The sequence below is a fragment of the Myxine glutinosa genome, chromosome 7 (assembly GCF_964187855.1).
Source record: "Myxine glutinosa chromosome 7, kmMyxGlut1.1, whole genome shotgun sequence".
NCBI classification, from domain to species: domain Eukaryota; kingdom Metazoa; phylum Chordata; class Myxini; order Myxiniformes; family Myxinidae; genus Myxine; species Myxine glutinosa.
Genome location: NC_136267.1, coordinates 83126648 through 83154480, shown reverse-complemented (window position 1 = coordinate 83154480; position 27833 = coordinate 83126648). Strand labels below are relative to the sequence as shown.

The 27833-nt window shown below is 41.4% G+C and overlaps 1 long non-coding RNA gene across 1 annotated transcript in view; it reads right to left on the bottom strand.

Annotated features, from left to right (window-relative positions):
* Window positions 1-27833, bottom strand: part of LOC137430573 (uncharacterized) — a 110769-nt gene that overhangs the window by 57233 nt on the left and 25703 nt on the right. The window contains exon 3 of the long non-coding RNA XR_013623963.1: window positions 3999-4107. This is a non-coding gene — a long non-coding RNA (uncharacterized LOC137430573). The remainder of the gene's footprint in view (window positions 1-3998; window positions 4108-27833) is intronic.

The following is a 27833-nucleotide window of genomic DNA, read 5'->3' as shown; positions in this document are numbered from 1 at the left end:
ACGGTAGAATGACCTTTATACGTGAGATCCGGCAGGGGGTCACTGAAATGGTTGACCATTGTGGTCGCTTTGATGTGACTCGCCGTATTCGAACCAGGACAACTGGGTAAAGGGCTCTGAAGAGAGACTCGTAATACCCTCTCCCACCACCACTGGGAGTGGCGCTACACAGTACACATTTACGTAGAGAATTTGCACCAGCCCCAGCTACCGAACCTCCGGAGGGAGAGGAGACCAAGTAACTTCAACCTTTGTCTTATGACTCTTAATCCTCCTGGCAAGTTTGGTCAAGATTAGATAAGTAACGACCAGATGCATCAGCCACAGACATGCAGACAGACAGAGAGCAAATTATGCAATTTAGTATGATACATTCTGTAAAATTGAAATGATTAACAACAGCAAATGGAACTGGAACTTCACTCGGTAGAGAACATTCCTCCGCCAGGCTGAACAGTTTATGTTTTGTATTCCACTGTTAGGCCGGATCTGGATCCAGACCTGAACCCAAATCGAACTGGATTGTTCTTATCGCTTAACCAACCCCTCCACTTAGTTTTGTTACAAGTCGTCCACAACTTTATATCGTGCGATGGTGAAGAATAACTTAAAACATTAAAAACTTCTTGTATCTGAGTCTGGATTTGGATCTTCACAAAATCGATTCGATTAGTTTTTGTCACACACCCAACATGTCCACCAAGATTTGTCCAAATCCATCCATAACTTTTTGAGATATCGTTCTATGTATCGGTTTTAGCCCTATCACTAAAAGCATTATCAATCTTTTGAGATATCCTGTTCACAAACAAACAAACAAGAAGACAGACAGTGGTGAAAACAGAACCTCCATCGACCTTCGGTGGCGGAGGTAATAAGTTTCTTGTTCGTTATCGTGAATTGTTGTATTAATTACCCTGAGCACGCAAAGCAAAAAGTGAGGTTAAGTAATTGATTCATGTCCTTCCGTCCGTTTGTCTGTAAATGTTTCTGAATTCGTCCCGAACGCACATGCGTAAAGAGGTGTGTGATAATTTTTTACTCTGCCCGCCTGGCAGTCAAACAAAATTGAAAACGATTCCAAATGGGAAATTTTGGATCTCATGAAGGACAGAAACAACAAGCACGAATAACCAATGTAATGTGTTAGATAGGGTGGTGTAATCTACACTGTGTCAACGGCGGTAAAATGCGGAATTTATTTATTTATACAAGTTTTACAATCTTTATTTTATTTCAATTGAAATACATACTTGAACACTGTCGAATGCAAATCGCCTTCTAAATACTTTGAAAACACTTTAGTTTAGCAGTATTTGGACATGTGAAATACGGTGGTGTATAAGTCTCCTTCAATAGTGCTAAACTTTCGGAATTTTTTTTAACGATCTTGAAAATCGTTATAACCTCGGCTAACAAAGGTGGATGGAGGTTATGTTTTCACCCCTGTCTGCTGTCTGTTTGTTTGTCTGTCCATTTGTGAACAAGATATCTCAAAAAGTTGTGGATGGATTTGGACGAAACTTGGTGGACTGGTTGGGTGTCTGACAAGGATCGATTAAATTTTGGGGAAGAATGTTTCTACATTATATGTTACGGATTCATCACTTCCATTGTTGTGGTTCTCATCCACTGTAAACATTTTTGGTTGCATGTACTACTATTGTTGTCGTTTAAGTGAAATAGAGATTACTATTTTCAAAAGGTAAAAAAAGTTAATGTTTTAAAAGAAACCGGAACCAGACGAAGACGAAGAGGAAGAAGAGGAAAAGGAGGCGGAGCGAGTGAGTCGGACAAGAAGCCGAGCTGCTTCGAGGTCTTAAGCAAACGTTGGCGAACAAGGGTCACGAGTGAACTTCGGGTTTCCTGGGAAAGGGATTCCTGTGACAGAGTTGTTATCGCTGTGACAGATCAACCTGCGTGTCAGGTTTTGCGGTTGATTCCGAAGAGAATCGTTGTTTGAGGGCAGTTGCGCCTCAAGAAGAGGCCCGTTGGCCGTTTTTGTCTCGCGCCTGATTTCGCATCACTCTGGGCTCTTTGTCTCACTTCAACCATTTCACCGCATCCAGAAGTTAAGCTGGTGTGTGTGTGTGTGTAACGTGGATTTTGAGTGGAAATTTGCGGTTCGCCCTAAAGGGAGCCGTTGAACGTCTATATCCAAAGGGGTGATTTCCCGGTCGCCTTTAGGGCACCTTTACGCATCTTTGGCAGCGTGACTGTCACTGTCAACCGAACGGGATTCTGGTCTCGATTCGACATCATTCTGACGATCACTGGAGCGTGGATCAACTTTGGCTTGAAGCCGGGATAGAGACATTGGGGATGTTCTTTTCGCTCACTTGGAGCACAGTGAGTTATATTGTACGAAAGTGATGGTACCATCATAGGAATGATATATTTGTTGTACAATTGATTACTATTGTTTTTTGTACTGTTATTCTTGTGTGATCTTAATACAATACTTGTTTGTTGGTAACAATTGGTGTGGTTTCACCATTGATCTTTGACATACAGAATAACACATCTTTCTGCCGTGACTCATCTCGGGGCTCGGAGGTACACCATGACCGGGGTTAGGGGAGGAGCACGTAACATATATAAATTCTGTATTGTGATTTTCTGGTCTACTTTGAGATATAAAACGTAAACTGTTCACCAGGCGGACGTATGCTCTCTTTTGAGTGCCGTTCTAGTTTTATTTGAATTGAAGTACCGTACTGTATATACTGGAACACTGCGTGGGGTAACGTGTTCTATAAACTCTCTAGTTTTTGTTGTTTTTATAAATACCTATGCAGCACAAACCACCAAATATGAAGTCTCAAATTAAAAAAACAAAACAAGCAAATATCAATGAAATTATCATGGGATTGCATTGTCGTTCGTGGAACTCCCTTTGAACTATTTGTTTTTGTATTCAAGAAGTCGAGGTTCATGGAAAAGTGAGATGGCAGGGTAGAATACTGCCATGTACTGTCAATAGGGCAGTGGGATAACATGACAAGGGGAGGGGAGGAGAGAGAATAGGGATGGAAATATAGCAACCTGATTGGATGGGAAGAGTTAATGAGCATAGAAAAATCATGAGTACAAATGAAAGACGACATGAGGTGGTGGTGTATTGCCAACTTGGAAGGAGCTTTCACATTGGAAGGAGCTTCCACAAATGGGATAAGAGAGGAACAAATGAGTGATGTTGAGTAGTGAGCATGGATTAGGGGACTTTCACAGGGATATAGTTGGTGAAAAATGTGTGTAACCTTGAGGGATTGGAAAGCATTGGAGGATGAAAGATCAGAAGGAGAAATAACTGAGGAGAGACAGTAGTAAACAGATAGGCCACCAGCCTGCCTGTGATTAGAGAGCAGCAGATCCTGCACTTGTGATTCTTCATGGAGGATGTACATGATGTTGAGAGTCTTGGATTCCACAGCATCCAGGAGAGACAGGTGTGCAGATAAAACCAGTTCCTGCCGAGAACAGTACTCCATTGAGCTATGGATAAAGGCCTTGCAGGTTGTGAGAAGTTCAGATTTACCAAGGACGGACTTGGCACAATGAAGGATGGCCATTCTGCGACTGACTTTAGAGTGCAGCTTTAAAATGTCCAGTGCAGGAGAGGTCATAGCTGATGGAGAGGCCTGAGCCTCTTCTTGTGGTAGAATGACCTGGGTGATTCATGATTGTGCAAAGAGAAAGGTGGGTTCATTTTCTTATACAAGGGTCTAGGGTCATGGAGGAGCGAAATGACAATGGGCGACGGGTTTAAACACTATCAAAGGGTATGGGGAGGATGGACATAGACAAGGAGGAAAGGAACATCATGGGAAAGAATCAGCATGTGTAGATGAGATAATGGATGTGCATGGGTGAGCATATGAGGTAGTGATGGGCAGTGTTTTTCAAAAGCTGAAGTGAGGAGGAGGAGACAAGAGAATATAGAGATGATTCCACAATCTCAAAAATAAAGGGATGAATGAATGAAGATGAGAAACTACCTTGAACTTTTGGAAGGTAAGGAGGCGAGGGCTCCTTTTGGAGGGTAAGGAGGCGAGGGCTCCTTTTGGAGGGTAAGCAGGTGAGGGTTCCTGGAGGAATACATGAAACCTGGGGTGGCATGGAGATGGAATCAGAAGAGGAGGGCAGGAGGAGCAAGGCCACATGTAAACTTGTATAAAATAGATAGCTCAGCAACTTGCTGTCAGTGATAGAGTTACAATCCCTGGGATTCAGCCCCCTGTTTTAAGATTCCAATGGTGGGGAGCTTTGGTTTTCACAGCAGAGGAGCAAGGGCATGGGAAACAGGAGCACCAGCCCAGAATGGGGAGTCATACTGCATGGAACTCTGTATGAAAGTGGTTTTATTGCATAGCCCATAGGACAAAGCCGTCTAGAACAGTGTTTGTCCGTCCATATGTATGTATGTATGTATGTCCCCTCAAATGTAGACCAATCAGAGCTGAGGATCTAGTCACATGATAGGGTGATGTCATTACGTCTGATGTCATTACGGCGTACAACAGCTGACTCCACACTCCGCCATTTTGATTCCTATGCTGTTCAGGCTGAACATATCGCCGAATCTGTCATATATCACAATCGCCATGCTTTACCTTTACGTTTTTCATTCAGTGTGAAACACAAACAAACTCATTGTTAAAATGATTATCAAATATCAAAAGCATAGATTTTACGGATCTTCCAATGACACAGTACTTCAAACTACTTTGATCTTCCAATGACAAAATGACACAGTGAGCCCTTAGGCTTCATGCCTTCATGCCTCACCTTCAGGCCGCTTCAGACAAATTAGCTCAGATTTCTTAATACAGTAGTATTGTTTTCGTAACAATAATAATAACGTTAATACTAATAATATTGCAAATATAATTGTAACACTGCAATCCCTTTGTTGTTATTGCAAAGTTTCTATATTGAAGCGGTGTATGGTTCATGAATCAATGATAAGCGGTGTACAGTACTAATAACCGTGGAAGTAAAGAATTAGCCTCGGCTTTTCGATAGAAATATAATTTTCGTAATAATAATAATGTAACGTTGATAATATAGTAAATCTAATCGCAACACTAATCCCTTTGTAGCGACTGCAAAGTTACTGGAGGTTAAAATATATCATCTTCTATATGTTAAAGTAGCATTCTATGATGTCATTACGGCGTACGACAGCTGACTCCACCGATTGACATTTTAATTTATAATAATAATAATAATAATTCATTTATTTTGTATAGCGCTTTTCCAGAAGCCCAAAGGCGCTTTTGACAGAGGTCGGGTGAGGAGGATGGTGTGATCAATGGTGTCAAAGGCAGCGCTGAGGTCGAGGAGGACGAATATGCCAGGAAGGAAGGATTTATATGCCAGACAGGCCGACCCTGTCGTCCAAGCAGTCGAACCTGTCATGTGTTTTTACACACGGACAGCTCCACGTTGCAACGAGTGGAGTACTACGGCTACGCCGCCGTTAGACTTTCGGTCTTGCTTATATACAATGTCGAGGCTCATGGAGGAGAAATAACATAGAATATATCAGGACATAAGGGCAGAACAGGACAGAACAAAAGGAACAGTAGAAGGAGAGGGAGGGAACATACCAACAGCAGGGATGAGGAACTTGGGCAAATAAGGGATGTGGGGAATAATGAGGGCAAGGGGAGAAGAAAGGGTGCAGAAAAATACAGGGAGTTTCAGCAGAATTGGGTGCACCCTGGCAGATCACGTGAACCCTGCAGAAACCTGGTGGGGGGACAGACCATGGAAAGGGCAGAGGGTGCAAGACCAGGAAGGAGGCGGGAGAAGACAGAGAGACCCCTGACTTGTCCATGATGTGAAAGTGATAGGCCCATAGACTCAGCTTCATTGTGGGAGATTCTCATGATGTTGAAGGCCCTAGTTTCCATGGCCTTGGCCTTGTACACAATGATGAGCTCAGTTAGAGTGAGTTTTGTCTGTATTTGAAGACATGTTTCTCATGTTAACCCTTCAAAGGTAAGCATTGAAGGAAGTTACTCTTTCTGGCCTGCCTGTGAATGCAGAAATTTACATCATAATGTGGAATATGGATTTTCATAATCTGTGTAGAGGAAAAAGACGGTTTTCCCAAATATAGGAGAAGTCATTATCATACAATAGGAACAATTCTGAGCCCAAGATGCTGCCTTCGGGTACTTCAGCCTCTAACTTGAGAAGAAATGCGATTATTTTATTTATTCTGTTCGTGCAACCCGCAAAAGGTGTCTTTCTATCAATTAAAAAAGTAAGCAGGGTCATGTGTGAAGTTGAGTGACTAAGAAAGAATCCAAACTGATAACTCAAAGATCAGGCTGTAATTTTCTACCATCAGAAATACTCATGGTGAGACGTGTTGCCCCTCAGGATCAATATTTAATTTGAATGCGGGAAGATTTCAGTGGGAACCAACCCCACTAACTTCCTTTCGGCAATTTGCATGGAATTTCTCGGGAGATTTCCATGATTATGATTCGAAATCAAGTCTGGTACTGGCAAACCATGGACCTCATCTATTTTTTTTTAGCTCACCTGGACTTTGGTCCAGTGATCTTAAGGTTATGCGATTGAGCAGTTGAGCAGTGTCCGTAAGTCAGTGAGTCCGTAAAAACTTCAGTCATTATCGCTTGAACCAAACACACAATTTTGACGACACTTGGCCACAAGCCTTATATCTGATGCCTAACGAAGGTGTATTGACTGCATCAAAATCTGTGCTCAATATGGGAGTCTACAAGGGGGGTTGCCCCCCTTCTCCAAAATAGGTACTTGCCCTCTTCTCCAAATCTACACGATTTCGATGAAACTTGACCACAATCTTCATTGCCCGTGATATACCAAAGTTTGTTCACAGCAAAATCAATATCAGGGTCCATGGGAGTTTGTGGGGGGGGGGGGGGGGGGGGGGTTGAAGGGCAGAGGGAGAGGGGTTGAGTGACTGTTGCTCCTGATCCAGGTGAGCATCAGGACCGACGTTCCTATTTTATTTTTTTTGTATATAAGATCGAGGCTCGTGTAAGAGCTAACATTGATCACAAAAATTCAAACTGACACATAAAACATATGACAAAGGGAGCGGGAGACAAGATGGACAGCAGGAACATCGGGAAATCTGTGGGAGGGAGAGGGCTTGGGGGGAAGAGGCATGGGAAATGGGGGAGAGGTAAAAAAAAACACATGGGCATTGGTCAACAAAGAGTTGATTGGTCAACTGCGTCTAAACACAAAACTTGGAAGAGTTGCATGAACCACTTCCACATATTTTCGGCTTCATGTCGAGTTCCTCTATTGTTTCTGCTCATTATTACAGAAACATTTCCCAGAGATCAATTGTGCTTGAAAAGAAAAGTAGTAAGAATTCAAGTGACTGAAATGAAATTTATTATTTTTACCAGATTTTTATAAACCAAGGTACAACTGAAGCTCATTCAGAAGAGTTGCGACAGTAATCACAGTTGCAAATATTCATCAGTCTCTCTGAATCTCTCACACCCTGAATGAACTTGAAACACGACCAGAGAGTCTCTGAAATCACAGTAATTCAGCAGTCTAAGGACAGCCAACATATTCTGAAGGTTCAGCTTTGGTGGCATGCAGGACGACTGCTTGTCTATCTACCTGCTAGGCTCACCTTCTGGACCAGACTGCTCACACGAAACATGATGTCAATGAGATCTTAAGGATGAAATAATACCATGAGAGGATAAACCTTTCCAATAACCTCCATCTCTTTGTCTTAGTGTAGATACATTTTGTGCTCAATATTTCAATGACTTAATATTTGTGTGTGTGTGTATATACGTATATTATTAGCTTCTTCTCCTTCTCTTCCCTTTATAATGGGTGAATTCCAATGGCACCAAGCTCCTGCCTTGACTACGATACTCCTCCACTCCCCTCTGTCCTCAGCCAATTCTCTCCACCCTCGATCGACACCCATCTTTTTGATATCCCTCCTCACACAATCTTCCCATCTTAACCATGGTCTTCTACCTCTTTTCCTCCTACCTTGTTCCCTCAACCTATCCGCTCTCTTTGCTATTCTCTCTCCCCCCATCCATACCAAGTCTCCAGCCCATCTCAACCGGAATTTCAGCAATCTCCCCATCAAGCTCATCTGCACACCAATCTCCTTCCTCAGTTCATCTTTTCTTCTTCTTTCCACCCTCTTCACTCCCACAATCTTCCTGACCCAGTTGTTCTTGTAAATCTGCAGCTTCTGTTGTTGTCTCTTTGTCAGTGCCACCATCTCTAGACCGTAAAGGTAGGCTGGCATTACTCAAGACATCAGAACCTTCCTTTTCAATTTTCTTGAAATCTTTCTGTCTGCCATGAGACCCTCCACCCTCCTCCACCCAATCACACCCACCTGAATCTTCCTCCGCACCTCTGCCTCTGACTTACCATCCCCGGTCACTGTTTCTCCCAGATACTCAAACCTATTTCCTTGTCTGATCTCCTTCCCCTCGAACCTGATACTTATGCATTTTCTTTGCTGCCCGACCTACCGACCCCGACCTATCACCTCCGTTTTCTCCGTGCTCATTTTAAGCCCATCTTTCTCTAATGCGTCCTTGCCTCGTAGTTTCAAGGTTTTGGAGTTATGGAGGAGACACATACACACATATATACACACACACACATACACACACACACACACACACACACACACACACACACACACACACACACACACACACACATGCATGCACGCATGCTCTCACAAACACAAATTGCCTTTTGTGTTATATATATACAGTATATACAGGGTGTTTCAAAAAGATTGATACAACTTTTACTTCCTGCAATTTCTTTGTGTTTTGACCTACTAGTACACTCGCTCACTACGGGAGTGGCAGGGAGAGCCATGTTATTAACATTATTATTATTGTACACCGCTCCTTTCCTATGCCATCTCCAGGCATTGCAAATCGTCATTGCCGGGCACCAAAGGGGGCTCGGCAGTGACGCACGCTGAAAGAGAGTACTCAGTTTTCACTCTGGTTTCTTTCTTGTTTGTTTGTTTTCTTTCTTGTTTGTTTGTCCGGGCGATATCTCAGCCATCCTTTGAGCTAGGAAGCTGAAATTTCGGCACAATAGTGAGCAAGTCCTTTGTCAAAAACGGTATTTTTTTTTTGATTAATCAATAAATTGAGGAGTTATTTAATTATTAGCGATTAATTAAGTACTTATTTAATTAATCAAATTTCCTTTCTCTTCTGACCATTAACTCAGGCACCTTTTGAGTTAGGAAGCTGATATTTGGACATGCCAATGACCAGGTGATTTGGCTGCAAAGGATATTTTTGATTTATTAATTAATCAATTAATCGATTAATTATTTAATTATTCGATTAATGACCAAAAAATTTTTTTTTTTAAAGTTACAGATTCTGATGAAATAGTGGTAGTTTATGTGTTCTCTGACCAAATTGATTAATAATTTATTTTTTTATGATTATTATTTATTTATTTTCATTATTAATCATTTATTTATTTTCTTTCTCATTTGGCCAATATCTCAAGCACCTTTTGAGCTGGGAAGCTAATATTTGGACATGAGTGACCAAGTGATGTGGCTATCAAGGATATTTTTGATTTATTGATTAATCATTTCATCTATTAATTATTTATTGATTAATCGATTAATAATTATTTATTGAGTAATCAATTAATTATTTAATTTTTTATAAATGACTTATTTAATTAAATTTCTAAAAGATACATCTTCGGATGAAGCACTAGTGGTTTAGTTATGCGATTAGCCAATTGATTATGAAAATATTTTGTGATAATCTTTTATTGATTTTAATTATACAATTAATCAATCAATTAGTGTACACCTCTCCCTCCCAATGCAGCCTCAATGAGCTGCACTGCGGTATTGCCGGGCGCGGAGGCGCCCCGGCAATGCCGCGCTGCAGCATATTTAATTATTTGGCATGGGGCGGTGTACTTTGAATGTATGTGTACTTGTTTTCTTTCTTGTTGCTTCTTATGTTAGATTAAATCATTGAAAAGAGCAGCACATGCATGACATTATAACATGTTGGACTAGGTCATTGAAAGGATCAGACCATGCATGATATTATAACATGTTAGATCAGGTCAATGAAAGGATCAGAACATGCATGATATTATAACATGCTAGATCAGGTCAATGAAAGGATCAGAACATGCATGATATTATAACATGTTAGATCAGGTCAATGAAATGATCAGAACATGCATGATATTATAACATGTTAGATCAGGTCAATGAAAGGATCAGAACATGCATGATATTATAACATGCTAGATCAGGTCATTGAAAGGATGAGACCGTGCATATTATAACATGTTAGATCAGGTCATTGAAAATATATCATTAATATACACAAAGAATTAAGTTAAGCACCCCTACACAACGAATTAAGGTAAGCACCCCCTAATATATATTCTTTGTGTATATGTATACATTGGCATATATTCTAAGGTATGTGAGATCAAATAATGATTGGTATGACATTAGCAATTATCCATTGATGAAAGTGAGTGATCAAAGTGAAAAAAAGTGATTGGTTGAGTCAGTGATCCGATCACGTGGGTCCTACACACGTTATTGACGCAAAGATCGCTAGAGGTCTTCTCAGAACAATGACTGTACGTTAGAAAACATAAACGTCATCCACACTGTCCGTGATGGACCTATAGCTCCATACTTAAATTGAGGTGAAAATATGCCTAAAATTCCCAAAAAATTTCACCTTAAATTATTCAGAATAAAATATTGAAAACGGCATGATTGTTATGTTTTTATGTGACCATAATATCACTTCTCCAGAAAATATAGCAATATCATGGGTATATTACACTGTTTTGACGACAACAAACTTGTAATGTGCGAGGTTGTAAAAAAACGGGGGGGGTGCTTAACTTAATTCTTTGTGTATATTATGCCATTATCATAAGTGTTGTTCTTACCTTTGTAATGAGAAGCGGCTTTGGAAAAACACCACAAAAACGCCTGGGAAGAACTCGACGTTCGTGGCAGGATCGTGTTGTTATTCCTTGCTGGGTATATAGACTACAGTAGATCTACGATCGTGTGCGTTCGGCGACGTGATAAGCATTGAATGATGTCCGCATTCCTCAAAATTTATTACTTGCAAAATCGAAGATTTTTCAAGTACAGTATATTGGTCGGTTGCATTTGTGGTTCTGTCTGTCGGTTTGTTTGTTTGTCTGCTTGTCACTGGCCTACAGGTCACAATTCTAAACCGATCGTCACGAAACTTCCCCAAGTTGTCTAGGTCGTCCCATTTGAGAAGCCTATTGATTTTGAGGTCAAAGGTCAAAGGTCATCTGGAGGTCAAATTTCTAAAATCGCCATTTTAAATCCGATTGACTTGAAAACTGAATAACATTTGTATATTGAGTCAATAAATTGGGAAATGAACAATTTTTGAGGTCAAAATGTCAAAGGTCAAATTTTAAAAGTCATCAATTTTCATCTAAAAAGCCATCAATTCTCAACCGATTGACTTGAAAATTGAACAGCATTTGCATATCGAGTCACTAAATTGGGAAACATACTATTTTTGAGGTCAATCGGTCAAAGGTCAACTCAAGGTCAAACTTCCAAAATCAGTTTTCATCTGAAAAACCGTCAATTTTCATCCGATTGACTTGAAAATTGAACAGCATTTGCATATTGCCTCACTGAATTAGGAAACCAACCATCTTTGAGGTCAAAAGGTCAAAGGTCAACTAAAGGTCAAATTTCCAAAATCATCAATTTTCATCTGATTGACTTGGAAATTGAACAGAATTTGCACATTGTGTCACTCAATAGGAAAACCAACTATTTGAGGTCTAAAGGTCAAAGGTCAACTCGAGGTCAAACTTCCAAAATCATCAGTTTTCATCCGATTGACTTGAAAATAGAACAGCATTTGTGTATTGCCTCACTGAATTGGGAAACCACCTATTTATGAGGTCAAAAGGTCAAAGGTCAACTCAAGGTCAAATTTCTAAAATCATCATTTTTCATCTGAAAAATCGTCACTTTTCTTCCTGTTGACCCGAGCTTTGATCAAGATCGTAAATTTTAATCTTCATGAAATGGACAATTTTCTGTATCAATGGAAAACTTTGGGGGGGGGCGGATTTTGCAAGTATAGTGCTACGCATGATGTCTTCTTGTTTGTTTATTGTTATAAAAAGCATTAGCGACTGTTTAAAAAGCTAATCATACGTGCTTATGGTTTATAATATTTTTTACTTCGGGTAGAGGCCTTGGGCCATTGCTCCCACGAAAATGCCATGATATTAAAGCTATTTATGAACCTTAACTCGACGTTTGTTCAAGGAGGAAAAACCCCTTGGGGAGGTGGGACATTATTATATTAGTGTTAATATTGTTTTGTAATAACATTAATATTATGATATTATCATTCGTTTTGTTATGAGAAGCAGCCTTGGAAAAACGCCACGATAAAGCGAACTTAACATGGATATACACCTCAACACGCAGCTTCATTAGCGGCAATGGTGGGGAAAACCGGCTTTGGGGAGAAAAACCCTTGGGGAGGGGGGCAAATGAATGCGCTACAACCTTCATTGTGTGACCCTCAGTTCTGCTGTAAAGTTTGGTTGAGATTGGATAAGTAACGATCGAATGTATCACAGTCAAAAAATCATCAGACAGACATCAAATTGCGTATTTTATTATGATACCGTTTTCCTTTTCACGGTTTGGCTCTGTTATCGTGGTATTTGCTGCCTGGGATTTCCAGCTCCGTAGCTCAACTATGCCATCGACAGTGGAGCAGAAGACAAAAGTGGTGGCTCTGTGGTATGAGACGAAATCAGCAACCACAACAACATTTTCTGGGAGGTAGAACCACCTGAGGAGATCACTGAGAGGTACCTGAAAGGGCCTAATGTCACGTGCTTCTGCGCCTTCAATGTTAGATTTAGAATGCTAGGGCCTTAATGGTTTGAGAATGACAACAGCAGGCTGGTGACGATCAACGGTGAGCGCTACCGGGCCAGGCTCCAGGAGTTCCATTATGATCTAACCCAAAAGGTCACCCCAAAGCAGCTCAGCATGACCTGGTTTATGGAGGATGGTGCACCCCCGCATACAGCTGGTGACACCATCACTTTCCTGCAGAAGCTCTTCAGAAACCGCCTTGTTGCCCTGGGTACCGCTCTGTCTACGTCAACCACCCTGCCACACTGGATGATCTGAAGCAGGAGGTGTCAGACTACCTCCCGGCAGTGCCATATGAGACCTACAGGAAAGTTGGACAGAACTTTGGAGTCAGGATCAATGCCTGTCTGAACCGCGGAGGGGCACACATCGAGAACGTCAATTACAAGGATTTTGCGTAAATGCCAATTTCAGACCTTGGGCTCTCACTAACTCGAGCAGTGATTTACTGCAATAGCAATCAGTGATAGAAAATACCATGTCATAAGCTTTCAATAAATGTTTGGTTCACGTTCCTGAGGTTTCTGTTTCTTTGTAAATAAACTTGAAAACACCCTGTATGTATATATATATATATATATATATATATATATATATATATATATATATATATATATATATATATATATATATATATATATATGTGTGTGTGTGTGCATACATACATACATACATACATACATACATACACACACACACACACACACACACACCTCGTTTTTTCATTTCTGTTCCTCACAATTCTATCCCTCTCTTTCACACACACACACACACACACACACACACACACACACACACACACACACACACACACACACACACACATCTCGTTTTTTCATTTCTGTTCCTCACAATTCTATCCCTCTCTTACACACACACACACACACACACGCACATCTCGTTTTTTCATTTCTGTTCCTCACAATTCTATCCCTCTCTTTCATTCACAGACATATACACACACACACACACACACACACACACACACACACACACACACACACACACACACACACACACACACACACACTTAATTAATTGTACAGCATCGGTTGTTCCTAAACTTAAATAATTTAAAGGATTGTTGTAAATGATGTTAATTTTACACCATCCCATATTCAACTTTATTTAAATTGTAAACCTCAAACATAGTTTCTCCACCTAAAGCAAGAACGTCAACCCGTAAGCAACTGATTTGTTTCCCGACTGCACGGATCATCAGCTGGGCACCGCTGGGCACCGCTGGGTACCGCTGGGTACCTTACACACACACACACACACACACACACACACACACACACACACACACACACACACACACACACACACACACTTAATTAATTGTACAGCATCGGTTGTTCCTAAACTTAAATAATTTAAAGGATTGTTGTAAATGATGTTAATTTTACACCATCCCATATTCAACTTTATTTAAATTGTAAACCTCAAACATAGTTTCTCCACCTAAAGCAAGAACGTCAACCCGTAAGCAATTGATTTGTTTCCCGACTGCACGGATCATCAGCTGGGCACCGCTGGGTACCGCTGGGTACCTTACACACACACACACACACACACACACACACACACACACACACACACACACACACACACACACACACACACACACACACACACACATCTCGCTTTTTAATTTCTGTTCCTCACAATTCTATCCCTCTTTCACACACACACACACACACACACACACACACACACACACACACACACACACACACACACATACAGACACACGTATTTATATAAGAAACATGGCAGGTGAAGGTAGTGGTTAAAAATAAAAAAAAATATTAAAAAAACAGAAGGAAATACAGTACAGTACTTCTTTTTGTATAAAACAACAAAGAACCTAAGAAGTTTATGGGGTTTTTTTTGCCAAAAAATGTTTATGTTTAGGTACTGCAAATTATCCAAACAGACACAGCTTCCTTGGATGATCTTTCATCAACCTTTCCTTTAAACCTTCTCCTCACTCTATGCCTCCGCCTTGCCTCTTGCCTTCCCCTCGTCTCTTGCCTCCCCTTGTTGCTTCGAGCCATCTCCTGCTCCTGCCCATTGGTGATGCAAACACAAGGAAGCTCGAATGGCAGAAACTTTGACACAATTAGCAGCATGACATGACAAATGGCTCTTCTATTTTCCTCGCAGGGCCTTGTTATGGGCCCAAACGGAGCATTCTCCAAGCCAGACATCACAGAGGAGCTTTCTGTTCGACCTTATAAAAAGCTTCTTGTAAAAGCCAGTGACACTGGTGAAATAAGGACAGCCACACCACAAATTCCTTGCAACTCAGGAGATGGGCCCACCTAGTCTGTGCAGCAGCTTCAATGGTAGACACTAAAATCTGTTCGATTGGCTTTCCTGGGAAACAGATGGCATAATAAACCGTCTCAGTTTGGCCTTTTCCAGATCGACTCTGCACTCCTATCATTAAATTCCTGAAAGATTGAGGAGTTGTGGAACTTGTACGTGCAAATTACAAACGTTCTTCTCTGACTATGATAAATGAGACGTGTTCGGTGGACCACCCTATGGCAATCCGCACCGTGATATGACCTCTCCAAGTCAATGTCCTGGACTCTCCTGGTATCCAATCAAGATTATATTTGATAAGAGACAATTCAATGTGAATTGAAAAAAATATGTTCTTGCCAAGGAACAAGTAATGTTGCAACCATGCATCATCCATAACCTCAGATTAAGAATGAAATGAGTGACAATGTTAACAGAATGACTATTTGTGTGCAGTCACGTCTTTTTGTAGCTCAGTTTGGAGCAAACACTCCAACGACTCATGATCTGTGACCTATCCAACTAAGCCCAGGCGCTTTGCACAGCCTCGTTGTTGTGACCCCCAGCACGCTCGTACTTCATCACTGTCGCCGACGCCGCGCCGACAGAATGAGTGGCCCCAGGGCGACCTCTAACCTCTGACACGTAAATCACAGGACACGCAGGGAAGGCCATGCCATGACAAACGGCTCCAACTGGCTGAAGACTGAGAAAAATGTAATTGTTTTGCCATTCAGGCACGTTTACAATGCACACATGAGCATGACATGTCTCCGAGCCATCAATTTTCATCTCATCGTCGGTTTTCTATTCCAAATTGTTCTCTATGTCCTGTGCTTGCATTTTTCTACAGCAATAAGTTTACTTCGTTAGCATGTGTAATGTCATGTAGCTGTTCAGATTTGAGTTATGTTGGAGAACCAATTTAGGTCAATCTTGGATAGTAATCAAAAATTTGATTTTTTTTAGTTCAATCTAAACTTTTTCAGTGATCGAAAAGTTTTCCACAATTTAGGTCACCGAGTTATATAAAGCAATAAGCGCTATATTGCATTAATCCTGCTGATGCCAAAATCCCTCATGAGAGTAAAGGTGGTAGTTCAAAGATGCACAAACAGAATCAAAAAAATTTTCAAGACTATTAACACACCTGCGGAACCAAAAGGGCAGCTAGCCTTAAGACCTAAAGGCCAGAAATAAGTTGAAACGACCATTCAATAGGCTCTCTGGGAACCACAGAGGAGCGTCTCACAAGATGAATGGTTTTTGTCCTGGAGATGGGAGACTGAGATGAGGAATGGCTGGTCCAATCCATCATGGCCTTTGGCCCTGTGGCGAAGAGCCTGTATAATCACCTCCTGACGCCTGACTGTCCGATGGGCTGAGTGGAGACGCACACAACAGACAGGGATGTTCCCAAAGCTTAATCTCACAGGTGATTCAAAATAGGCAGCTATATATATCACCAGTAATGGAAAGTGTTGCTAAAACAACGGTTTAAACGATGTGAAAAACATTATGATCAGTTGCGCACAACTTGCCGCGAAGTGGTTATTGGCAAAATATCATTGAGAAAGAATGTTCATGTTTTTTTGTTATAATATAGACAGAAGCATGTGCCAAGATATTTACAGCATTCTAGATAACTGAGAGAGACTAGCTTTCAACAAAGGGGTTCAAACGATGAACATATATCGTAAGTCCACAACAATCATTTTGTCTCTCTTTGTCCAGTCGGTGGTCGGCTGTTTAAGCCAACTTGGCAATGTGATCAATGTAAAAAGGGGTCATGGTTGATAGTGAGGTCCATTAGTTCAAGGGACTGAACTTTTTCTAGGGCTTTCCAGAAGACCGACCTAATTTGCATAACATAAGTGACACATCATCAATGGTGTCAGATTAGATTGACAATTCAACAACATGAGGATGTGAGACCTACCTGGATTAAAATGTCATGTTTCAGCTGTTATATTATTTTATTATTACCTTCAGGTATGCTGTGATGGATGCAGGTGCTGCCAAGCTGTTGTTGGCATGAGTATCTGTTTGATGTTGAATTATCATCAAAATGATAAATATGGATTCCTCAGGAATTGGAGAGGTCGTAATGAAACAAGAATGACCGTACTGTGGTTACAACCTGGACAGAAATCTGGTAACTAGTCGATTGGGAAACATGTATTTAAAGGAATCTTAAATTCAAAGAAGAACAGCGTGATTAGATAACACACATTTAATGCGCTATAAAAAAAATTAACTCAACACCTCTCACCCATGTCACCCGCCCCACGGTTATATCAGAACGAGCTAATTCGTCACACGGTCACGGATTGCATAACTCCAACATGGGGCATTCAAAACTTACGTAACTCTATTTTTTTGTACTTTACGCTTGATTACATAATGTAGCATAAGGCTTGATTACCGTGTGTTCTGATGTACCGTGTTTGTGTTCCGATGGGCTTTATTAAACCTTACTATTATTCAACATACGATTTTATTTTTCTGGGTCACTCATCGTGAATAACACTCGACTCAACCAAAGTCAATGGAAATCTGACGCAACAAACCTGGGCAGTGTATAATCAGCAGAGGCCTACAGACCTGATGCGTTAGGCCGAACAGAAAACCAAGATGGCGGCCATATCATTTTGTCTCAGTGCTATGGTGGGTGGAGTCAAGCGACATATGTGGGTGTGGTCCAGCAGTTGTCCGACCATTGGGTGCACAATTCAAAAATCGATCCCCAACAACATCCCCAATAACAGCAACAAAAACAACTACGCAAAGCTCTTGTTCACCTGTGAACATAAATGTACCCAAAATGTGGTCTTGGAGCTGGGAGAGATTATGAGGAGATACCATCAAGAGTAACCTGCTGCTTGCATAGATGGAGGAAGTGTGTCAGGCATGAATATAAAGGAACTTGAATAACACAAGCAAAGACCAAGGTCGATGTGGCAGAATACCAGGCAGTTGAAGGCACTTACCGTAACATATCCAGAAATACAGTTCTGACCGCCTGTTTCAGCATGTTGGGCCTCTGCCGTTTGTTTTGAGAGGAGGGGAAACAGTGTGTGCATGTGGATGAATGACTGTCTGGCTGATAGGTAGTTGGCTTGCCAGCATTTGGTGTTGTTGTGCATGTTTGTGTTTGGTATTTTGTTTGTGAGTTATATTTTTTCGAGTGTGTCAAACGCTCTGCTGATGTCTATTGTGGTGAGAATAGTGCGTTTTGGTGGTTTTCTATTGTTGAAGCCTTCGACGATGTTTTGTGTGAGGTTTGTGAGGAGAGTGGTGGTGGAGTGGTTTGGTCTGAATCCATGTTGAGTGTGTGAGAGAGGGATGTGAGGGTTTGTGAGTGTAAGCATAAGGTGTTCTGTGACTTTGGAGGGTGTGCAAAGTGATGTGATAGGTGTGCAAGAGGCCGCTTTGGTGGAATCTTTGTTTGGTTTGAAGAGAGTAATGATTTTGCCTAGTTTCCAAATTTGGGGAATTCTTGAGTGTAAGTAAAAGTTGCTTATATTTGTGAGGGCTGATATGCCATGTGGTCCAAGGTGTTTTAAATATAAATTGGAGATCCCTGCGAGTTTTTGATGTTTTTGTTGTTTGTGCCAGAGTGAATGGCGTGATGGTGGTGTCGAGTTGTTGTTGAGTTTGCCTCTTTTAATACTTCTTTCCTCTTTTCTGGGTCCGATGTGACTTGTGTTTGCATCATGGTCGATGAGGATGTTAGCTTGTTGTTTTTCTCATGTTATTGTTGGCTGTGGTAGTTATGGCTGCATGTTATGGTGTTATAGCACTGTATGAGTTTTATTACCTCCACCACCAAAGGTGGATGGAGATTATGTTTTCACCCCTGTCTGTCCGTTTGTAAACAAAATATCTCAAAAAGTTGTGGACGGATTCAGACAAAATTTGGCAGAGATGTAGCGTTTGTGACAAGAACGAAATGATTAGATTTTGGTGAAGATCCGGATTCGGATCCGGCTACTAGAATGTTAAAGTGATTCTTCACCATTGGGAGATAGGGCCAAAAACGATACAAAGCAGGATATCTCAAAAAGTTATTGATGGATTTGGACGAAACTTGGTGGACCGATTGGGTGTGTGACAAGGAAGAATCGATTCGATTTTGCTCAAGATCTGAATATGGATTCGGATATGAGAATTATTTAATTTTTTAAAAGTGATTCTTCACCATTGAGTGATATGGCCAACCAGGTGGAGGTATGCTCTCTACTGAGTGTCGTTCTAGTTGATGCTGTTTCTGATTTTGTATCAGTTTATTTGGTTTAGGAGACTTGTGTTTGTATATAGAAAGGAGTGCCAGTTTTGTGTTTTTTCATGAATATTCTGTTGCTTTCTGCAATTAGTGTTTGAATCCTTTCTACTATGTCTGGTGTTTTGGGTGTTGTGTTGTTTCGTCGTCTAATGAGGTGTGCGATTTCTGGCATGGAGGTGGGCTTGGATTTTTGAAATTTCTCTTTGGACTGAATTACATAGCTACGGTTGTGATGATCATATTGAACTGTTTGATGCGGATGTCAATGTTGATGATGTTGTCAGTCTTGAATTGTTCGAAATCAATGTTGTCCCACATTGCTTTTTTGTAATTGGTGAATATTTTGTATTTGTTTGTGTTGAGGTCTATAGTTGTATTTTTGGTAATGACGATAGCTATAATGTTCTCCATGTGGTTGTGGTGCAAAGTGATGGAGAACAGAATGCTGTAGAGTGATGAATTATTGTAACCAGCTTGATGTGGTGTGTGTGTGTGTTTGTGTTGTTGGTTGTTATCTCCATCTGAGGGTTTCAGAAGGTGGAAATTAGTTCTTCCAGAATCCAACTCTCAAAGTATCCACCTTCATGTGTACATGTATATATGAGTATACATGTATACATGTGTGAGTGTTGGTCTGGATTGTTAAGTATGAATAACAAATTTAGTTGTGTGTAGATGGTGTGGGCTCTGGGGTTTTGTTGGTTTTAGGTGCGTACCAGTACCAGGCCATGTATTTGGTATTGAAGTCCCCTCCAATGATGGTGGTTGAGAAGAAGCAGAGGTTCTGTAGTTGTCATGATTATTTGGTTGATACAGTGAGAGATGTGTCTGGTGGTACGTAAATGTTTATGTTGTTCATGTGTTATTTGTTACCAGTTTCAATTTTGAAAGCTTGAAGTTGGAGAGTGTTGTCTGGTAGTAGAAGTGCTTTTGTGTGATATCTGTGTATCTAATTGGCTTAATTAGATAAACAGATATAGAGACAAGTTCTGCCTGGCAGTAATGGCGAGGAGCTCCAGAAACTGCACTTCAGCTTGAGATTAGTTTGCCAGCAAGTTGTTATGAAGGGTCAGAGTGAGAATATGGCACTCTCCAGCATTGGAAGATGTATTCCAGGTATATATCCAGGTATTTGCTTTCTCCGAGACAGCAGACAGGGATATGGCTGCAGTTTGTCCATGATGAGGACAGGGTACTACATGCACAAGGTATTCTCTTCAATGTAGTAAAGAGGATTTTCCAAGGAAGAAGAGAGGTAATGTTTCTTTAAATCTATAACAGAGGAGGACCTAAACCAATGCTTTAGGGAACACGAGATCCATCTTAGAGTCCTTCTTGTGAAATGGCGTGATGTTTGCGACTTTCCAATATGAAGGCAAGTGACCTTCTGTGAAGGACCTGCAAAGGGCATGGAAAATTTAAGAAAGAGCTGTTGACTAGGACTTGGAGAACAATCCACTGATGCAATCTGGACTGGTAACTGAGGAATTAGTATCAAAGTTGGCCAGAATGTTTCTACTTTTGTGGCGGATAAATCAATGTAACCCAGGGAAGAAGAGCCTGTAAGGCGAGAAGGGTGTGGAGTGGATCGTGAGATTGGTGACCTGGTCCATTTCTTCAATACTCATTAGACATTCTGCCTCATCACAAGCTGTGTTTAAATTGGCTTCATTCTGCAAAAAAGATGGGACAGATAAGCATTTCCTGAAACCAACTTAAGCAGTTTCCGCCAGTTTTTTATGATAGGGTTATCTGATCTCAGGGGGGGGCTGTTGCCGCAGAGCTCTAGTTGAGCTGAGAAGCCTGGCGTTGGCTTAATTGTTAAGGTGGCTGGCTCGAGATCTTATGGACTTGAGTTTGCGTCCCTGTCATGCTGTTGAAATAACACCAGGAGGGTTATCTCAGCCTGTCATCCTTCTGAGGTCCGCAAAATGAGTACCAGCTTCCAGAAATTATGCAACCAGAAGCACCAGGCTGCATATTATGAAACAACAAAGTTCAGTTTAGGGAAAAAAGGATAGTACTGACCTATGAGGGGACGAAACAATAGACTCATTTGGAAAATATGAGTGCTTACTTGTGATTCTATCACCACTCTCCTTAAAGTACAAAAGGGGAACGCCATACTGTTGAAAAATGATATCAGGTTGCCGGTCTTCAATCTGTGGAAAGCAAATCCTTCCAACATGTTCATGTAAATTGTTGAGGTCACTGCATCTTCTGCAAAGAAAAAGGGACCCACTAAGCGGTCATGGAAAAGGTCACACCACACAATGACCTTTGGACTGTTGTGTATAAGCACAAATCTTCAGTCTTTTATACAAAATCCTGTGTACAATGGTGGTTGGTAGTCCCAGTTCTCTAGATGCGTGTCGGATTGATTTTCTGGGACTTTGTTGAAATAATTAACTCACTCGTTCAACGTCTGCTGCACTTGTGCTTGGTCGACCGGTACTTTTCTGTTTCTGATAACTTACAGTCCCCTCAAACCTCTTATACCACTCCCTGATACTAGTCCGCGATGGCGGATTCCTTTCATACCTTGTGCGGAAATTACGCGGAACTTGCGTGTCGGATCTCGTCTGGATGAACCATTCGACGTAATAAGCTTTCTTCCGTGGAGTTGCCATTTTATTAGTCCCCTACCGGTGTACACCGGAGGGGACTATAGGTTTGCACGCCGTCCCTCCGTCTGTCAGTCCGTCAGTCTGTCAGTCCGTCAGTCTGTCAGTCCGTCAGTCCGTCAGTCCGTCACGCAAAGAACAGTTTTCCGGACTTTTTTTCTAAATAGTCAGGTCAAAATACAGTTTAACCCCCAAAAAATTGCTACAAAAGGTTTCTCAACTGATTCTGGTAGGGTTTAGCGTACATTATAACATACTAAAAGTTTACCAAAGTAAGACCCCCGGAAAAGTGTTTTTTTCAAGATGGCGTCCAAGATGGCCGCCGAAACCTCTTAATGATCATAACTATGTAACTATCAACTCAAATTTGATGATCTTGGTGTCTATCCCTAGGTTTTTGGGGGCAAGGAACACATTAAGACCATTAAAAATGAAAGTGGGCCATTATATGTAACACAAAAATCCAATATGGCGTCAATAATGGCCGCCAACACCTCCAAATGACCGCAAGTCCATAACTATTGGCTCAAATTTAATGATCTTGATGTCTATCCCCAGGTTTTTGGGGGCAAGGAACACATTAAGACAACTTTGGATATTACTGAGCTGTTGAATCATTATGAAATTGAACTCATGACCTTCAGCTGTCACCTAATGCACAAACACCTTTGTCCATAGAATAAGTTTCAGAGCGTTCAGTTTTGAGTGTCATCCTCCTCCTCAGTATCGACCTCTTGAGTGTTGTTTGGATTGTCACAGTTTTCAGTTTGGCAAGGGCCACATGCAGCAGTGCAGCGGAGTCCATAGCGTCTGCAGCTGCATCGAGAGGATTTGCATCCCCCCAAACAGTTGCAATGGATAATTTTCAAGAGTTCGTCAGGCGCAGCATTGTTTTGGGTCATAATTGGAATTAACTGATCATTTTCCTGTTTCCATCCCCATTCAGTTGGGTTCATTTCATTTGCCATCCCCATCCATACCATAATTTGAAAGTACACACGTTGGCTATGGAATATTGTTGCAGGTGATGTTGGGGGGAGCCGTTCAGAAGTGACAAATGCTTGAGCAGTTGCCACTTTTTTGGTGAAAATGATATGGCGCAGTGATGATAGCGTATCATTAGACTTGCCACCAAAGAGATCAACCATCAGGTCTTTGCCAAGATCTGATATGTCCTCTTGAGATTTGTTTTGAAGGATGAATGCACTAGCACAGGACTTCATGACTGGATCAGATTTCACTAATTTCCGGAAGGCTGACTTTTTTCTGATGTCGAAAATCCTTGAAGTAGAATCACATCCTGAGTAGGCATGTACAAAGAGCAACTCATTGCACACATCGTCTCCTAAAGTTTCTTTCAACAGGTTAATGTTATACACTCTGTGTTCTTTTGACTGCTTGTTTGCATCAGAACGGAAGTAGATGATCTCATTGTCTGTTCTGGAGTAATGAAGGAGCAAGATCAGCAAATCTGTATCCTCACCGACCAACGTTGTGGTGCAATGACGGGATCGTTCAACAGTTGCCTTAACGATATCAACGTCTGCATCCCCTGGTGACTGAATGACATGGCATCCCCTTTTAGTTAGTGCTGTGCTGATGAGAGCAATCATGTCTGCCTTGTTTTTGTCACGAGACAAAAAGTCGTCCTTTTTGCCTGCAAACTCTGTTTCTGCAGTGAAACTAACAATAGGGTGCAGGTTTCTTCCTCGTCTCTGATGTGTGTTGTCTTTTATGGAGGGACCTTCACCATAGCCATCGAACACCACTGTCGCTTGTCCGTAATGTCTCACAGTGAAGTCTGCATAAGACTCAGCTATTGCATTATATGAGTCGCCTTTGTTCCACGGTAAACGATGGAGCAAAGAGCCACCATCAAGCACGTAACAATCTGTTTTGGGAATAGAGTTCATCACAGCCTCACTTGATAAGTCCGCAGCATGGTCTCGAATTGCCTGAGCAAGCTGAGGTTTGTCTGCTTTTCGAAGAATGTTCCTGGTCTCAAAGAGGGCTGGAGGGTAGGGGCTTAGTTCATACGTCAAAACCTCTTCAAGGGAAAGATCTCCTGACCTTGACACCAGAAGGAAACGCTGGAACAGAAGGGCAGGATCAATGGTACGATCAGGAGCAATCTTCACAGCAGAGATATTCCCAAGGGTTTTGGCTCTGTCTTTCCGCTTGAATTTGTAAGTAAATGCCGACTTTCCGATTATATCTTCAATGATCTTGTTTCCAACCGATTCAAAGTCATGTACATTCACATCTGGCCCAGCCACTATCCCGTTGACAATGTTTCTCAGAGTAGGATCAGATGTGAAGGGTGAGCAGGCTGCAAGCTTTATCCGAATTTTCTCGAGATCAGATGCATCTCTTTTGATGCGCGCCTCAGTTGAGTCTTTGTGTTGCGGACTTGTAGTATAGGTTAGGTTTGTGAAATCCTGCATCGCAATGTTGTACTCGGATGTTACAGGTGCAGATAAGGTCCAAAGGTTTCGCATGTCCTCGGTCATCCCACTGCCGCGAGTTAGACCACCAGTGCTCTTCAGAGACCTCATCAACGTTTGTTCGATGACAAGATCACTACTATGACAGCTCGTGGGCAATGACAGCTCGTGGGCGAACTGCCTGAATTATGGCATGACCAACTGCCGCAACCTTGCGTCTTGTGTCTTTCCCAACGAACAATGTTTCCAGTGCTGTCCGCAGACTAGTCGGAATGAACGATAGGGCTGAATCAAGTTTTAAATCATCACTACTTGGATACTGATTCGTCACGGTAGAAACCTGAGATTTTATATCACTTCTGATTAACCTAGCAGCAGTTTCAATAATAGCGCGTTTTTGGGACTCTTCATCGCCTTCCTGACACGTTTGCTTGTAGTATGATCTCAGAATCTGCGACGTTTGCTCTCTCATCGTAACAATATCGTCCAAGCCTTCTCTTTCACCAAAAAAAATTGAGTCCTTAAAGCGTTCTATAAGACGCTTTTTCAAACTGTAATTGTCATACGGTTCCGAATCAGGATTACAAAGATACCCTTTCATTATGAGGCTCAAAGATGTAACAGTTAGTTGTTCCTCACTGTTCAGTTCTAGGTAAGCACACATTTTCTGAAATGCTTCATACTTATCTTCATCTTTAGGACGACCACACTTTCTGAGCTTGGCTTTGGGGGTTTTCTGGAACTCTAAAGGCACAGACTTGAAGGACCGGAAATTTCCACTACACGAATGATGATAAAGTCCGTCTGCTGCATGTAAATCTCGTAAATAGTATTCAATCCGACCCTTTACAGTATGTCCCCAATCATCTGAACGGGATTCACAGACCTCCACAATTGTCTCCACAAATTTGTCAGTCCGTACCCAGCTAAAGTGTCCCTTGTCCAAATCAATTGTACATCCACAGAATATGCAATCCTTTTCACTGTCAAAACCTCCACTTGATTGTCTTGTGGTTCTCTTTGGTGGCACAGAACCACTACTTTTCTTTGCAACATGGCTTTTAATGTTTTTATCATTTATGTACTGTTGACGACAGCTTTTATGCACTTTAGTACTGGCTTCAACTACAAGATCGTCCTTCCGCTTTACACTGGCTTCATTTATTCCCTTCGCCCCCTTCCACTGAATTGCAACCCAGTTATCACTGGAATCCTCGATCTCCTCCTTGCAGATTGGACAAAAAGCTTGACTGGCTGTGCTTGCACTCATTGTTGAATCATGTCTGAAAAAGAGAAAGATGAGAATTAGTTATTCAGTTAGATCCAATTCGACACATTCTTCAGGTCAATATATGGAAAATGCCCCCTCAACCTGTTAGATAATGGCCCACTTTCATTTTTAATGGTCTTAATGTGTTCCTTGCCCCCAAAAAACCTAGGGATAGACACCAAGATCATCAAATTTGAGTTGATAGTTACATAGTTATGATCATTAAGAGGTTTCGGCGGCCATCTTGGACGCCATCTTGAAAAAAACACTTTTCCGGGGGTCCTCCTTTGGTAAACTTTTAGTATGTTATAAAGTACACTAACCCTACCAGAATCAGTTGAGAAACCTTTTGTAGCAATTTTTTGGGGGTTGAGGGGGTATTTTCCATATATCGACCTTACTAAAACGCTTAAAGCTAATGATTTCAAACTTGGCACATGGTTTCCTCATGATAAGTTACAGGTCAAGTTCGAACTTCACGAGGCTTCGATCATTTTTGACAAAGTTATGGCACTTTGAACTTTGATAATTCTGATGATCCTTAACTCAGTGCCATTTTAAGTTTTAATTTCCTTTAAAAAACAATTTCTCTGCAATAATAGGACCGATTGAGATAAACGTTTCACCATATGATGGACTCGGTCTGTGGAATATTTTAATGGTAATTATGACGTCACAGGTCACGTGGTTCGGTCGCCATATTGTTTTTCGTGAAAACACGAAACCCCTTTTTCTCTGCAACGGCTGAACAGATCGAGGCCAAACTTTGCAGGCAGAATCGCATACCCGCGACGAACACAAATGTCAGCGAGCATGATGTCATGCGTCACATGGTTTCAGAGTTATGACGTTTTTAAGCATGAACCTTTAAAACCGAGCTCCTCCCTCATTTTTGATCCAATCGAGGGGAAACTTCATAGATCTGTTCAGCACTAAAATGTCCTTTTGGAATTTGCGATAGGGCACGTGGTTTGGCAGATATCGTTAATTAAACGAAAATATTTTTTTAAATGGATATCTCTTGAATCGCTAGTATCTCAGACCGTGAGTTGGTAATAATTTATATAATTCACACAGTGCAATACGTGCAGGCCGCTCCACGGAGCGACCTTGCGGGCTTATCAACGAGGCGAGGCGTGACACACGTGTCTCAGCATGCCTCAGATCAAGTTTGAAAACCAGCATCAACCGTGCATAAATTTGCATATTCGATCATTTTTGACAAAGTTATGGCACTTTGAACTTTGGTAGGGGACATGTATTGCAGCGCAATACTCAGAATGCTTGTTTTACATGAAACCACCAGACCTGAAAAGAAATAAAACTCTATAAGTTTCAGCATCATATAAAATAAAAGGTGTAATTTTATCATTTGTGGGACTAAATATATTAACATCCAAAGTTGTCCAGATCAAAGTAACAAACGTAAAGTAGAAATTTAGAGATGTAGCCTTCAGAAAGATGTGGTCTGAATAGCCCAGGGAGGGAGATGAAGAGCAAGATAAGTTTATCTTGAAATTAGACATGATCAGATTCGGGAAGACATTTTATGCATTATGGGATAAATGCCTTCGTAAAAAACAAAAAATTTAAAATTGATTAGAGCTGCAGCTTAACATAAGGACTTAGCTGCCACGCATGGGAGCAGAATGGAGAGTCCATCTCTAACCAGCCAGCATGAAAGCCCGCTTGGAGTATGCAAAAAAAGCACCTAAAGGACTCTCAGACTGTGAGAAACTACATTCTATGGGCTTTCATGTGTCGTTCACTGAGGAGAGGCTTCCGTCTGGCCACTCTGCCATAAAGCGCAGATCGGTGGAGTGTTGCAGTGATGGTTGTCCTTCTGGAAGTTTCTCCCATCTCCACTCAGGATCTCTGGAGCTCAGCCAGAGTG